At 35.3% G+C, this 14,569-nt stretch overlaps 1 protein-coding gene across 1 annotated transcript in view; it reads left to right on the top strand.

Annotated features, from left to right (window-relative positions):
* Window positions 1-2,064: 2,064 nt before the first annotated feature.
* Wnt5 (Wnt oncogene analog 5) overlaps window positions 2,065-14,569 on the top strand; it is a 533,000-nt gene continuing 520,495 nt past the window's right edge. Inside the window, exon 1 of the mRNA XM_075310482.1 lies at window positions 2,065-3,007. The gene's annotated coding sequence lies outside the window, so the exon portion shown is untranslated. The remainder of the gene's footprint in view (window positions 3,008-14,569) is intronic.

Here is a 14,569-nt window from a genome sequence, read left to right as displayed (position 1 = left end):
TGAACAAGTTTTCTACCACTGCGGCATGGATTTCGATCATATGTGGCCTTCTCTTCATTTTTCGGATCATTTCTATTGATATTGCTGTTTTTATTTCATTCAAATATAACGCAGTCACACTAACATACTACGCTTGAATTCCATCTTAAAACACTCTATTTCCGAGTGCAAAAGATCAAAATTGTTTTATAAGCTTGGAAACAATAAAATTAACTGTCATTGGAATAAATCTGTCAGCAACCTCTAGCTCACTAATTTGGGGGAAATTTAGGTGAAAATGGGTGTCCACTTTTTACACGTCTCACTGTATTTTGTTATTAATAAAACCAGTAAAGAAAGTCTAAAGTCGGGCGGGGCCGACTATATTATACCCTGCACCATTTTGTAGATCTAAATTTTCGATACCATATCACATCCGTCAAATGTGTTGGGGGCTATATATAAAGGTTTGTCCCAAATACATACATTTAAATATCACTCGATCTGGAAGAATTTGATAGACTTCTACAAAATCTATAGACTCAAAATTTAAGTCGGCTAATGCACTAGGGTGGAACACAATGTTAGTAAAAAAAATATGGGAAACGTTTAAATCTGAAGCAATTTTAAGGAAACTTCGAAAAAGTTTATTTATGATTTATCGCTCGATATATATGTTTTATAAGTTTAGGAAAATTAGAGTCATTTTTACAACTTTTCGACTAAGCAGTGGCGATTTTACAAGGAAAATGTTGGTATTTTGACCATTTTTGTCGAAATCAGAAAAACATATATATGGGAGCTATATCTAAATCTGAACCGATTTCAACCAAATTTGGCACGCATAGCTACAATGCTAATTCTACTCCCTATGCAAAATGTCAACTAAATCGGAGCAAAAAATTGGCCTCTGTGGGCAAATGAGTGTAAATCGGGCGAAAGCTATATATGGGAGCTATATCTAAATCTGAACCGATTTTGCTGATATTTTGCAAGTTTTTCGAGACTCATAAAATATTCGGATGTACGGAATTTGAGGAAGATCGGTTGATATACACGCCAATTATGACCAGATCGGTGAAAAATATATATGACAGCTATATCTAAATCTGAACCGATTTTTTCCAAAATCAATAGGGATCGTCTTTGAGCCGAAACAGGATCCTATACCAAATTTTAGGACAATCGGACTAAAACTGCGAGCTGTACTTTGCACACAAAAATACATCAACAGACAGACGGACAGACAGACAGACAGACGGACATCGCTAAATCGACTCAGAATTTAATTCTAAGCCGATCCGTATACTAAAAGGTTGGTCTATGATTACTCCTTCTTGGCGTTACATACAAATGCACAAACTTATTATACCCTGTACCACAGTAGTGGTGAAGGGTATAAATATACAGTAAAAACTCTGAAAATGGACATCCATGGTGGCCTAAAGTTTGTCTACATTTGGGGGGTGTCCAGTTATGAGTGGTAAATTTTAATATCTCACGTCACGTTTCACGTCAACTGTCCACTTTTGAGGGATGTCCGCTTTTCATAGCGTCCAAGTTTTGAGAGGTTTCACTGTAACGCAACTTTGTTCAATACTTGAAAAATTTGTGTAATTTATTGCAAAATTTTTTAATATTCCAAATTTGCGTCAAAAATTCAATGTCCATACCTTCCTTTCTTTTGCCCCTTGATAGATTATATGATATTCACCCCTTGACAGATTATGTGATATTATTCACTTCACCATTGTTGCTGAAACTAAAGGGGGACATTCACTTCCAAAAAAATGTTTCCGAAACACAACCACCTTTAAATCCTTTGCAACATTAGTGCTAAGGCAACATGTAACCACAACACAAGTGGTGAGTTTCTTTTCGTACATATTCAGCAACACAACAACAATGATGCTTGCCACCAACTGACTAGAGAGAGCGAGAGTCTAAGAAGGAAATTGAGAGCAATCCAAATCAAACACGCAATGAAGGTAAACATGCCATGCAACATAACACAACCACCAGTTTATGATTGACAACCCAAGCGTATGGTTGTTGGTATTCGGGACGTGAATTCCTTTTAATCGAATCGAATGATAAAGACGACTACGATTGTTTCAAATTAAAGTGTTTATAAATCACGACGACAACAACGAATATCCAAATAAAAACAAACCAAGAAAAACGTAACGTAAATATTTGTTCAACTGATGCTTTTAAAAGCAATGACACAAAGAAAATAATATTTGTGTTGAAAACCAAAATAAAGAAATTGGTCATTTAAATGAAGTCCATACAATAATACAAGCAATCTTCAAGGAAATTTTTATTACTACAAAAAGGATTAACTACCTGTGTGTGTGTGTGATAATTGTTCAAAGAAATTGGTTTAAATGCAGTACTAATAATAGTAATAATATATGGAGTACATCCTATTCAAAAGTGTTAATCTTTGGCTTGAAAAACATATAAGCATCAGCTTACCTTCAAATACACGTGAATTGGATATACTTTAAGATTTTTACCTAAATCACATATTTCAAATTAAATCTTGTAAAATTCATCAAAAATTTCAAGTGATGTTCTGGATAGCCAGGTAGTGAGAATAATACAGCTGATTGCGACAAGGCCTATTACCAGTGTTTGGCCAGTATTTGTTTACTTGCTGATATGAATTATTGAAATTAAAGGCCCGAAATTCATAAAAAAAAAATTTGGAATTTTTTTCTTAAATTAAACTAAAAGTGAAATAAATATGAAAACAAACTAATATGTGAAGTGTACTGAAACATAATAAAAATTCGTTTGTGTTACAACATTGTCCAAAAATTGATCTATTACAATATTTTCACATAAGTGAAATTTAACGAAATTGAAAGTGAATGAATCGAATATAAATATTTTGCAACAATTAAAATTTAAATAGTGCAGAGTGAAAACATTTGTTTTTATTAATTGGTTATTGAAGTAAAATTTTGGATATTTACCAAGTTGACAAAATTCGGATATATCTTACAGTCATCTAATTTAGGTATGGAAATTAAATATTTAATACATCTGTTAAGTTTTTTTGACATTAAAAATTTATATGTATAAAAAGGCAAATACCGGCGGTAAAATGAAGGATTTAAGAGATGTTTATTGTTTTTATTTTATTTTTAGTAGTATTGCCTTAAGAATCTTTTACATTTATGTTTCTTGGATTCGAAAAATCCCTAACCCCATTCCTAACAGATATGTGAAGTTAAAGAGGAAGTGAATTTTGAAATTTTAAAGATGAACTAGTAATCGTGGAATTAAATCTAAAGTCATACATTAATAAACCCGCAAAAAAGAGCTTCCAAAAAAGTAGTTTGGATCCCGAATTTATGATCCGGAAGTAGTGCAATCTTGGATCATCTCCAATTAATTTAACATGAGCTCGCCATAGCACGGAAAAATTCTTTTTTGGGATCCTTTGTATTACTTTAGAAGTTGTGCCTGGGAAGATCATTTGGAAGAAGAAATTAAAAAAAAAAATTCTATTTTTTTTCCAATTTCACTTTTTATTTTTATCAGTATTTTTTGTTACACTTTTATTTTCTTAATACATAATTTTTACAAATTGAAAACTTCTTCACTTCCACCGGGTCTGTTGAGCCTGGGCACCATAACAGAACGCCTTAGCACAATCGGCCACAAAAGCCATTGAATACGATACATCAAAACGTCTATTCAAACGTTTGTGATATGCACCTAATATGACACCACGGCATGACATTCTATCTACTTCCTGAGATGTTCTTTATTATTATAAATGAAAAAAATAAAGAACTCTGGTTCAAATCTTACCAGCGGCAATATTTTTATTATATATTTTTCTAAAAAAAAAATATTTTTTATCTTTTACATCGTTTTTGTTTATTTTGTTTTCTCCATATATTTTTGTACATATATATTTTTATACCCTGCGCCACACTGTAGAACAGGGTATTATAAGTTAGTGCATATGTTTTCAACACCCAGAAGGAGACGAGATAGACACATGGTGCCTTTGGCAAAAATGCTCAGGTGGGCTCCTGAGTCGATACAGCCATGTCCGTCTGTCCGTGAACACATTTTGTTATCAAAGTCTAGGTCGCAGTTTTAGTCCAATCGACTTCAAATTTGGTACAAGTATGTGTTTTGGCTCAGAATAGAACCTTATTGATTTTGGAAGAAATCGGTTCAGATTTAGATATAGCTCCCATATATATATATATATATATATATATATATATATATATATATATAATATATATATATATATATATATATATATATATATATATATATATATATATATATATATATATATATATATATATATATATATATATATATATATATATATATATATATATATATATATATATATATATATATATATATATATATATATATATATATTTCTTTAGTGAAGGTTCTATAAATGAGATAATGTGTGTGAAGATAAATTCGAATTTAAAATTGCGGCAGAGGCCTTAGCCGAGACACAAACCAGCACCTTCAATGTAATTTTAAATTCGAATTTAATTTTACAAATATATCATTTTTTTGCAAACGCTAAGAATTTTTAAGTGGAATTTGATAGAATTCGTTAAAGACGGCCCTGAGTATCCTTAATTTGAACAAATTTCATCACAAAAATAACTTAGAAACCGGCAAAATTAAAATTTTGTTTAACAAAACAGGGACCATTGTGCGAAAACCGTTCGGGGTTCCAAAACGAAACTACCACCATTGGATAGGGGTTAGTGCGTACTATTCAAATTCGAGATAATTTCATTAGAAAAGTATTTCAGAAAGCGGGAAATTGAAAAATATTTTCCGAGTGAATTTACAGAAACGGGGCCACTGTGCGAAAACGGTTCTGGGTTCCAAAACGAAACTACCACCATTGGATAGGGGTTAGTGCGTACTATTCAAATTCGAAATAATTTCATTAGAAAAGTATTTCAGAAAGTTAGTGCGTACTATTCAAATTCGAAATAATTTCATTAGAAAAGTATTTCAGAAAGCGGAAATTTGAAAAATATTTTCCGGGTCAATTTTCACAAATGAGGCCACAGTGCGAAAACCCTTCGGGGTTCCAAAACGAAACTACCACCATTGGATAGGTCTTAGTGCGTACTATTCAAATTCGAAATAATTTCATTAGAAAAGTGTTTCAGAAAGCGGAAAATTGGAAAATATTTTTTGGGTGAATTTACACAAATGAGGCCACAGTGCGAAAACCCTTCGGGGTTCCAACACGAAACTACCACCATTGGATAGGTCTTAGTGCGTACTATTCAAATACGAAATAATTTAATTAGAAAAGTATTTCAGAAAGCGGAAAATTGGAAAATATTTTCCGAGTGAAACTCTTAAACAATTGCAAAAAAATATTTCTTCGACTGGCGAAATAATTATAACATAAATAAATAACAAAAAATTATTCAATGGATTGTCTCAAATAAAAAAAATGAGTTTTCTACCAAAATCAATCAAATTTTTAATTGAAGCAATTAAAAATGAAATGAAAGTGCCAAGAAAACAATTACTTTTTAACCAAGAATATTTTTTATTTCAAATTAATTCTGTGATTGAATCAATTTCAATTAGAATATTAATTGGATCAATTAATTTCGAGATTGAATCAAAAAAAAAAAAAAACCAGTGCAATTAAAATTATAATTGAAAATTTAGTAGAAATAATTATTGTAGTTTCTATATAAATATTTTCATATTCACAAATTCCACAAAAAAAATCCAACCACAATTGTAAACGAAAAAGCCATCTTATGTTCAGTCATACAGAGAAAAAGAAATATTTTTTGTATTCAATCACAAAAGTAATTGATCAAATTTATTTTTTATTGAAATGTCTTAAATCATTGAAATGATAGTATCAATCAAAAAATTAATTGTTCCAATTAAAAAAAAAAATTGATACAATTATTTTTTTTGATTGATTTTTATTTCAATTTAAAAATTTGTTGAAACAATTAAATTTTTATTGTATATTTTTTTAAATTCAAGTAAAAGTTTAACTGGAAATATTTTGGTGGTATTTTTTCTGTGTATGCACTGTTATGAAATTAAAAGAAACCTTAAAGTGAAATGTTTGCACAGAAAAAATATTTCTAAAATATTTCCAATTAAAAAGTTGAAACCCCAATTAATTACAAAATTAAAAAAAAGAAAATAATTAAACAATTTTTATTGAATAAGAAATATTTTCAATGCAAAATATAATCGAAAATGTTGAAATACTTGGTTGCAATATATAATTAATTAATGTTTAGTTTTTTGCACAATTTTTTTTTAATTTTTTTTTTATCACGAAATTAATTGATCCAATTGAAAAATACTATTATTTTTATACCCTCCATCATAGGATGGGGGTATATTAACTTTGTCATTCCGTTTGTAACACATCGAAATATTTCTCTAAGACCCCATAAAGTATATATATTCTGGGTCGTGGTGAAATTCTGAGTCAATCTAAGCATGTCCGTCCGTCCGTCAGTTGAAATCACGCAAACTTCCGAACGAAACATGCTATCGACTTGATACTTGGCACAAGTAGTTGTTATTTATGTAGGTCGGATGGTATTGCAAACGGGCCATATCGGTCCACTTTTACGTATAGCCCCCATATAAACGGACCCTCAGATTTGACTTACCGAGCCTCTAAGAGAAGCAAATTTCATCCGATCCGGCTGAAATTTTGTACATGGTGTTAGTATATGGTCTCTAACAACCATTCAAAAATGGGTCCACAACGGTCCATACTTACATATAGCCCCCATATAAACCGATCCCCAGATTAGGCTTGCGGAGCCTCTAAGAGAAGCAAATTTCATCCGATCCGGGTGAAATTAGGTACATGGTGTCAGCATATGATCTTTAACAACCATTCAAAAATTGGTCCACATCGGTCCATAATTATATATAGCCCCCATATAAACCGATCCCCCGATTTGACCTCCGGAGTCCCTTGGAAGAGCAAAATTCATCCGATTCGGTTGATATTTAACAACCATGCCAAAAGTGGTCCATATCAGTCCATAATCATATATAGCCCCCATATAAACCGATCCCGTAATTTGGTTTTGGAGCCATTTGGAGGAGCAAATTTCATCCGAGTCAGTTGAAATTTGGTACATTGTGCTAGTATATGGCCGTTAACAACCATGTCTAACTAGGTCCATATCGGTCTATAGTTATATATAGCCCTCAGATAAATAGATCCCCAATCACAAAAAATTGGTCCATATCAAGTTCATAATTGTATATAGCCCACATATAAGCGACCCCCATATTGCAATTCTGGCTCTCTACGTACCGTGCAAAAGTCCATATCGATTCGTTATTATTTGTAGACTTACCTACCTTACCTACCTACCTTTTTATACACTGCTCCACACTGTGGAGCAGGGTATTATAAGTTAGTGCATATGTTTGCAACACCCAGAAGGAGACGAGATAGACATATGGTGTCTTTGGCAAAAATGCTCAGGGTGGGCTCTTGAGTCGATATAGGTTAAAGTGGCAGCCCGATTAAGATTCAGGCTCACTTAGACTATTCAGTCCATTGTGAGTCGATATAGCGATGTCCGTCTGGCCCTCTGTCCGTCTGTTCGTGAACACATTTTTGTAATCAAAGTCTAGGTCGCAGTTATAGCCCAATCGACTTCAAATTTGGCACAAGTATGTGTTTTGGCTCAGGATAGAATCCTATTGATTGTGGAAGAAATCGGTTCAGATTTAGATAGAGCTCCCATATATATCTTTCGCCCGATATTGACTTATATGGCCCAGAAGCCAGAGTTTTAGCCCAATTTGGTTTAAATTTTGCACTAGGAGTACATTTGGTACTAAAGTCAAGAGTGTTAAATTTGATTGAAATCGGTTCAGATTTAGATATAGCTCACATATATATCTTTCGCCCGATATGGACTTATATGGCCCCAGTAGCAAGAGTTTTACTCTAATTTTCTTGCAATTTTGCACAAGGAAAACAATTAGTACTATAGTTATGTGCCAAATTTTATTGAAATCGGTTCAGATTTAGATATAGCTCACATATATATCTTTCGCCCGATATGGACTTATATGGCCCCAGTAGCAAGAGTTTTAGCCCAATTTTGTTGAAATTTTGAATTAGGAGTACAATTAGTAGTGTAGTCAAGTGTGCTAAATTTTGTTGAAATCGGTTCAGATTTAGATATAGCTCCCATATAAATCTTTCGCCCGATTTTCCGTCATATGACCACAGAGCTCAAAGTTGTAGTCCGATTTACGTGAAATTTTGTATAGAGAGTAGAATTAGCATAATAAGTATGCGCGCTAAATTTGGCTAAAATCGGTTCAGAGTTCGATATAGCTTCCATATATATGTTTTTCCGATTTGGGCAAAAATGGCCAAAATATTCAAATTTCGTCACTGCTAAGTCGAAAACTTGTAAAAAAGACTCAAATTTTCCTTCATTTCGCCCGACTTTAGACTTTCCTTTAGACTTTCCTTACTTGTTTTGTTTAATATATACCCCGTATGGACTAACTTACAATTGAGAAGACGGTGTTACGAAGTTTAAAGATACCTTGCCATCAGCAAGTATTACCGCAACCCAAGTAGTTCGATTGTGGATGACAGTCTTTAGTACAAGTTTCTATGCAACCCACGGTGGAGGGTATATAAGATTTGTCCTGGCCGAACTTACGGCCGTATATACTTGTTTTAGTGTACTTTTATGTATCTTTTGGTCGTTTCCCGGAATATAATCTTTTGGACTCTAGGGGAAGAATGGTTGTAAATTAGAAGCTTAAAGAAACTGACTGAAGAGTATCACTTATCAGGTCCAACAGTAATTGTTTAAGACTGAAACATAATTCGGATGTACTAGCTCTTGTATTCCCATTCTCAGCGCGCCAAGAGATTTTTCTGCTTAATTATAATAATTAAGCCGGCTCTATTGTTAGTATTTGTGGTACCCAACTCTTCAATAGAAGAACAGAAACAAGGTGAACTTCTTGGATAGCAGTGATACTAATTTAAGTAAAGCTTAGGAGCCACCGTGGTGCAATGGTTAGCATGCCCGCCTTGCATACACAAGGTCGTGGGTTCGATTCCTGCTTCGACCGAACACCAAAATGTTTTTCAGCGGAGGATTATCCCACCTCAGTAATGCTGGTGACATTTCTGAGGGTTTCAAAGCTTCTCTAAGTGGTTTTACTGCAATGTGGAACGCCGTTCGGACTCGGCTATAAAAAGCAGGTCCCTGGTCATTGAGCTTAACATGGAATCGGGCAGCACTCAGTGATAAGAGAGAAGTTCACCAATGTGGTATCACAATGGACTGAATAGTCTAAGTGAGCCTGATACATCGGGCTGCCACCTAACCTAACCTACGTGAAGCTTTTATTAGAAATGTTTGGAATAATCATGAACGTATGTTGGAAATTTTCTAAAATATGGTAATAACTCCGTCACTCGCCAATAGAATCATTATTGGACTGCCGTAAGATGATCCAATAATTCAGAAACTTATGCAGGAAAATTTCTAATCATATACGATGACAGATAGCAATGGACATATTCTAGAATTGACAAAATCTTACCACCATACCATTATGCCACAGTCTCCATAACAATGAATGAATGATCCTAACAGGTTGGCTGATAAGTCCCCGGTCTAACAAAGAAAAACACATGTTTTTGTCAAAATTCGTTTTTATTATTCAACATAGTTCCCTTCAAGAGCGATACAACGATTATAACAACCTTTCAATTTTTTGATACCATTTTGGTAGTACTCCTTCGGTTTTGCCTCAAAATAGGCCTCAGGTTCGGCGATCACCTCTTCATTGCAGCCAAATTTTATTCCCTGCGAGCATCCTTTTGAGGCCTGAGAACAAGAAAACGTCGCTGGGGGCCAGATCTGGAGAATACGGTGGGTGGGGAAGCAATTCGAAGCCCAATTCATGAAGTTTTGCCATCGTTCTCAATGACTTGAGGCACGGTGCGTTATCTTGGTGGAACAACACTTTTTTCTTCTTCATATGGGGCCGTTTTGCCGCGATTTCGATCTCCAAACGCTCCAATAACACCATATAATAGTCACTGTTGATGGTTTTTCCCTTCTCAAGATAATCGATAAAAATTATTCCATGCGCATCCCAAAAAACAGAGGCCATTACTTTGCCAGCGGACTTTTGAGTCTTTCCAAGCTTCGGAGACGGTTCACCGGTCGCTGTCCACTCAGCCGACTGTCGATTGGACTCAGGAGTGTAATGATGCAGCCATGTTTCATCCATTGTCACATATCGACGGAAAAACTCGGGTGTATTACGAGTTAACAGCTGCAAACACCGCTCAGAATCATCAACACGTTGTTGTTTTTGGTAAAATGTGAGCTCGCGCGGCATCCATTTTGCACAGAGCTTCCGCATATCCAAATATTGATGAATGATATGACCAATACGTTCCTTTGATATCTTTAAGGTCTCTGCTATTTCGATCAACTACATTTTACGGTCATTAAAAATCATTTTGTGGATTTTTTGATGTTTTCGTCGGTAACCACCTCTTTCGGGCGTCCACTGCGTTCACCGTCCTCCGTGCTCATTTCACCACGTTTGAATTTGGCATACCAATCAATTATTATTGATTTCCCTGGGGCAGAGCCCGGAAACTCATTATCAAGCCATGTTTTTGCTTCCACCATATTTTTTCCTTTCAGAAAACAGTATTTTATCAAAACACGAAATTCCTTTTTTTTCCATTTTTTTTCACAATAACAAAAGTTGCTTCACAAAGGATGCTCTATCTCACAAACTAATTGACTTACAGACGTCAAATTTTGACACGAATAATTTGAAGTTTGGTACTATTTAAAAATAATATGAATTTAATACTAGCGACGCCATCTATGTGTCAGACCGGGGACTTATCAGCCAACCTGTTATATAACCCCCATTTAAACCGATCCCCAGATTTCACCTCCGGAGGTCTTGGAGGAGCAAAATTCATTGGGTTTTTAGTTCGTGGAGTGTCTTGTCTGGTTAATTAAGATAGCGCATCATACTGAAAAATATTTCAAATACTTGCTTTCCTATTATCGTGTTGATATTCGAAACCTCGATCACTCTCTGGAGACATTTCTCAGGGAGTGTTACAATTTTTTGGAGATATATGAAACGCCTTTCGGACCCCTTTGCTATTGAACTAAACACAGAACTTGTCCTCAAGTTTTACGTAACTTGTCTTCAAGTTTTACATAATATAGATTGGTCTTCCAATTTTACATTCAGAGGCGATTTTAACTTATTGTTATCTAGCGGTTTCTGTAGTTTAAGCCCTCTAAACTCCTTTATAAAATTTCCCAATCTTCATCTGGCCATACTACGCCCCATTTTGATATGTTTTTCTACTTTCATAGCTAATCCTTTCACTTTTTCTGCAAAAAAACAAATCTTCCGTTCTGTTGTTGATGAGATTCATTGTCGTTAACAGTGATCAAGCTGAAAAAAATTCAATTTCATTTGCTTGTTTTGTGGTCTGCCCGAAAATCAATGTTGCATATTTGCCTTGACATCAAATTCATGGCACAATTAAGTGCTGAGTTCTCAATGACTTCAAGCAAATTTAAAACAATTGGAAAAATGATTTAGCGAAAAAAAAAACTGAAAAACAAATACCATTAATAGCCAGAAAAATAGAAGAAAAAAAAAACAAACACATCTAAACGAAAATAAAGTAAATATGCCAGAGTGATTTCAAAGGATAAAGGACACTACGAAAATGAGATGAAAAAAAAAAAACAAGAACGGAAAATGAGTGAAACAAACAAAAATAACGCCACAAAAACTATTTTACAAATTTAGCTGTAAATGAGACTAATTAACATTGTAAATGATGGACATGGAATTTCTGTAAAAGAAGACGAAAAGAAAAACAAAACAACAAATATGAAGGAAGCAAAGAAAACCGGATATGAAAGAGTCCTTTAAACTGGAATTGAAAGTAAAGGGTAAAAGAATTTCATTCGTAACAAATCCGAATCAAAGTGCAATTAGAAAGGATTTAAAAGGGAAAATCTTTGTAAAACAAAAAAAAAAAAAATAAAACGTCCTAATGAATGGTCATGAATGAATGAATTCGTTGAAATCGAAAAGAGTGCTGCATAAGCAACTGAGTGATAATGATAGTAAATATCCTAAGGGCAAAAAATGCGAATAGTCCAGGTATTAGATGGTCACATTTGGTAAACATAATTAGCAATGTGGTTTCATTTAATTAGATGCTGGAAAGAGAGGTTGTGGGTTATTATTGATTTTTTTGGTTTATTTGTAGAATTTCCTAGAAAACCTAATCTGTGCATCTTGAAGCGGTTGAGAACGTTGATGAAAGTTAATTGACACATATGTTACATGTCGTTAGAATTTGAACTTATTAAAACGCCGTAATTGGATAACATGCATGAATATTGGAGATTGTCAATGATTCAAGAGAGAAGTTCACCAATGTGGTATCACAATGGACTGAATAGTCTAAGTGAGTCTGATACATCGGGCTGCCACCTAACCTAACCTATGATTCAATTGATTGAAATCTTCGATTAATGAAGTTGAGCATGCCAATTTATCCGGCTGGTGGGATTTGACGATAACTCTGCAGACTCTACAAACTTTCGGTTAGGTTAGACTAAAATCAGGATTCAGGTTGCCTGGTCTTAAGTTGGCTGACATACACCTAACTCATTATTTGGATTGTTGTGAGCCCTAGTTTCTTCTTTCCATGGTTAGGTTAGGTATAGTGACAGTCCGATATTTTCAGGCTTAGACTTAGACTATTCACTCCATTGTGATACCACAGTGGTGAACTTCTCTCTTATCACTGAGTTCTGCCCGAGTTTATGTTTAGTTCAATGACAAGGAACCTATTTTTTTATAGCTGAGACCGAACGGTGTTTCACATTGCGGTCAAACACTTACAGAAGCTTTGAAACATTCAGAAATGTCACCTGCTTTAATGAGAGGAGATAAAAGCTGAAAAACGTTGTAGTGTTGGGTCGAAACTGGGATTGAACCCATGTCCCTTTGTATGCAAGGCAGGCATGTTAAACATTGCACCACGGTGCAAATGCCCCAGGCGCAAATGTCCAGAAATTTTGCAGACCATTGTGCGGTAGAAATGAAGCGAGCAACTACCTTTTTAAGCCATTCTTGGTGATGAGTACGATGGTGTAGAGTCCATAGATCGCTGCCGAAATATTTGTCTGTCCAGGGCTTCAATCCTGTCTTTAGGTTGTTTTTCCGATAATATTCGGCATATCTTTTAACCTCCGGTCGACGAATACGAGCGGGGAGCGCTTTACTTTGTTGCATTCAATATCGACCACCCTGATATTTACGATCTTAGCTAAATATTGGGTATGTTAGGTTAGATATAGTGGCAGTCCGATATTTTCAGGCTCACTTAGACTATTCAATCTTAGCACTGAGTTCTGACCGATTCTATGTTTTGGTTCAATGACAAGGGACCTACTTTTTATAGCCGTGCCCGAACGGCTTTGACACACTCAGAGATGTCACAATGTCGCACTATTGAGAGTATATAATCCACCGCTGAACAATTTTTGGTGTTCGAGTCGAAACTGAGGTTGAACCCACGACTCTTTGAATGCAAGGCGCGCATTCTAACAATTGCACCACGGTGGCTCCCTTACCCTTCTTTTATTCCAGGAACTCTGTGACCCTAACGAATTCCCTAATTTGTTTTCAGTCCCTGTTTCCACGCCGGACCTTGCAACCTGGTCCGTCTTCATCGATATGGTTAACTGTTTGCCTAGTATAGGCCGGGCAGTGGCAAATGTAGTGTTCCAAAGTTACGCCATCCTCAAAACACGCCCTGTATGCACTATCCTCTGCTGCTCCTATTCGCCGCAGATGTTATCTCACTTCTAGGTTCCCGGTCATTATTCCCACAGCCCACCTAACTGTGGTCCTACTCTTCTTGACTAGTTCTTCAGTCTTTTTCTTGTCTGGGTCACCCCATAGTATTTTCGTTGCCCTTCCGGCCGTTGCATTGGTCCGCATCGCCTCCAGTGCCCATTCAACCAACTCGGCACGCATTGCCTCTATTGGCTTTGTGTTCTCTAAGTTGACATCCCTATGTGTCCTAGCTTTTATCGCCAGTTTAGTTGCCTTTACGTTTGCTCTTATTCTGGCATAGTCGGACAACGATATGATGCGGATCATGCCGTATTCCGAGTATTCGTTGATCATGCTTTTGCATTCCAATACGGTTCGTGATCGATTCGTAATGCCTGCTATTGCCTTTTGGAGACCTCGAGACATTTAAAACATTTCGTTATGGAGCCACGATGGGGCAATGGTTGCATACACAAGGTCGTGGGTTCGATTCCTGTTTCGACCGAACTACAAAAAGTTTTTCAGCAGTGGATTATTCCACCTCAGTAATGCTGCTTACATTTCTGAGGGTTTCAAAGCTTCTCTACGTGAATTCACTGCAATGTGAAACGCCGTTCGGACTCGGCTATAAAAAGGAGGTCCCTTGTCATTA

The sequence above is a fragment of the Haematobia irritans genome, chromosome 5 (assembly GCF_050003625.1).
Source record: "Haematobia irritans isolate KBUSLIRL chromosome 5, ASM5000362v1, whole genome shotgun sequence".
NCBI classification, from domain to species: domain Eukaryota; kingdom Metazoa; phylum Arthropoda; class Insecta; order Diptera; family Muscidae; genus Haematobia; species Haematobia irritans.
The sequence above is the reverse complement of the archived record's forward strand: the minus strand, read 5'-3'. Positions and strand labels throughout refer to the sequence as shown.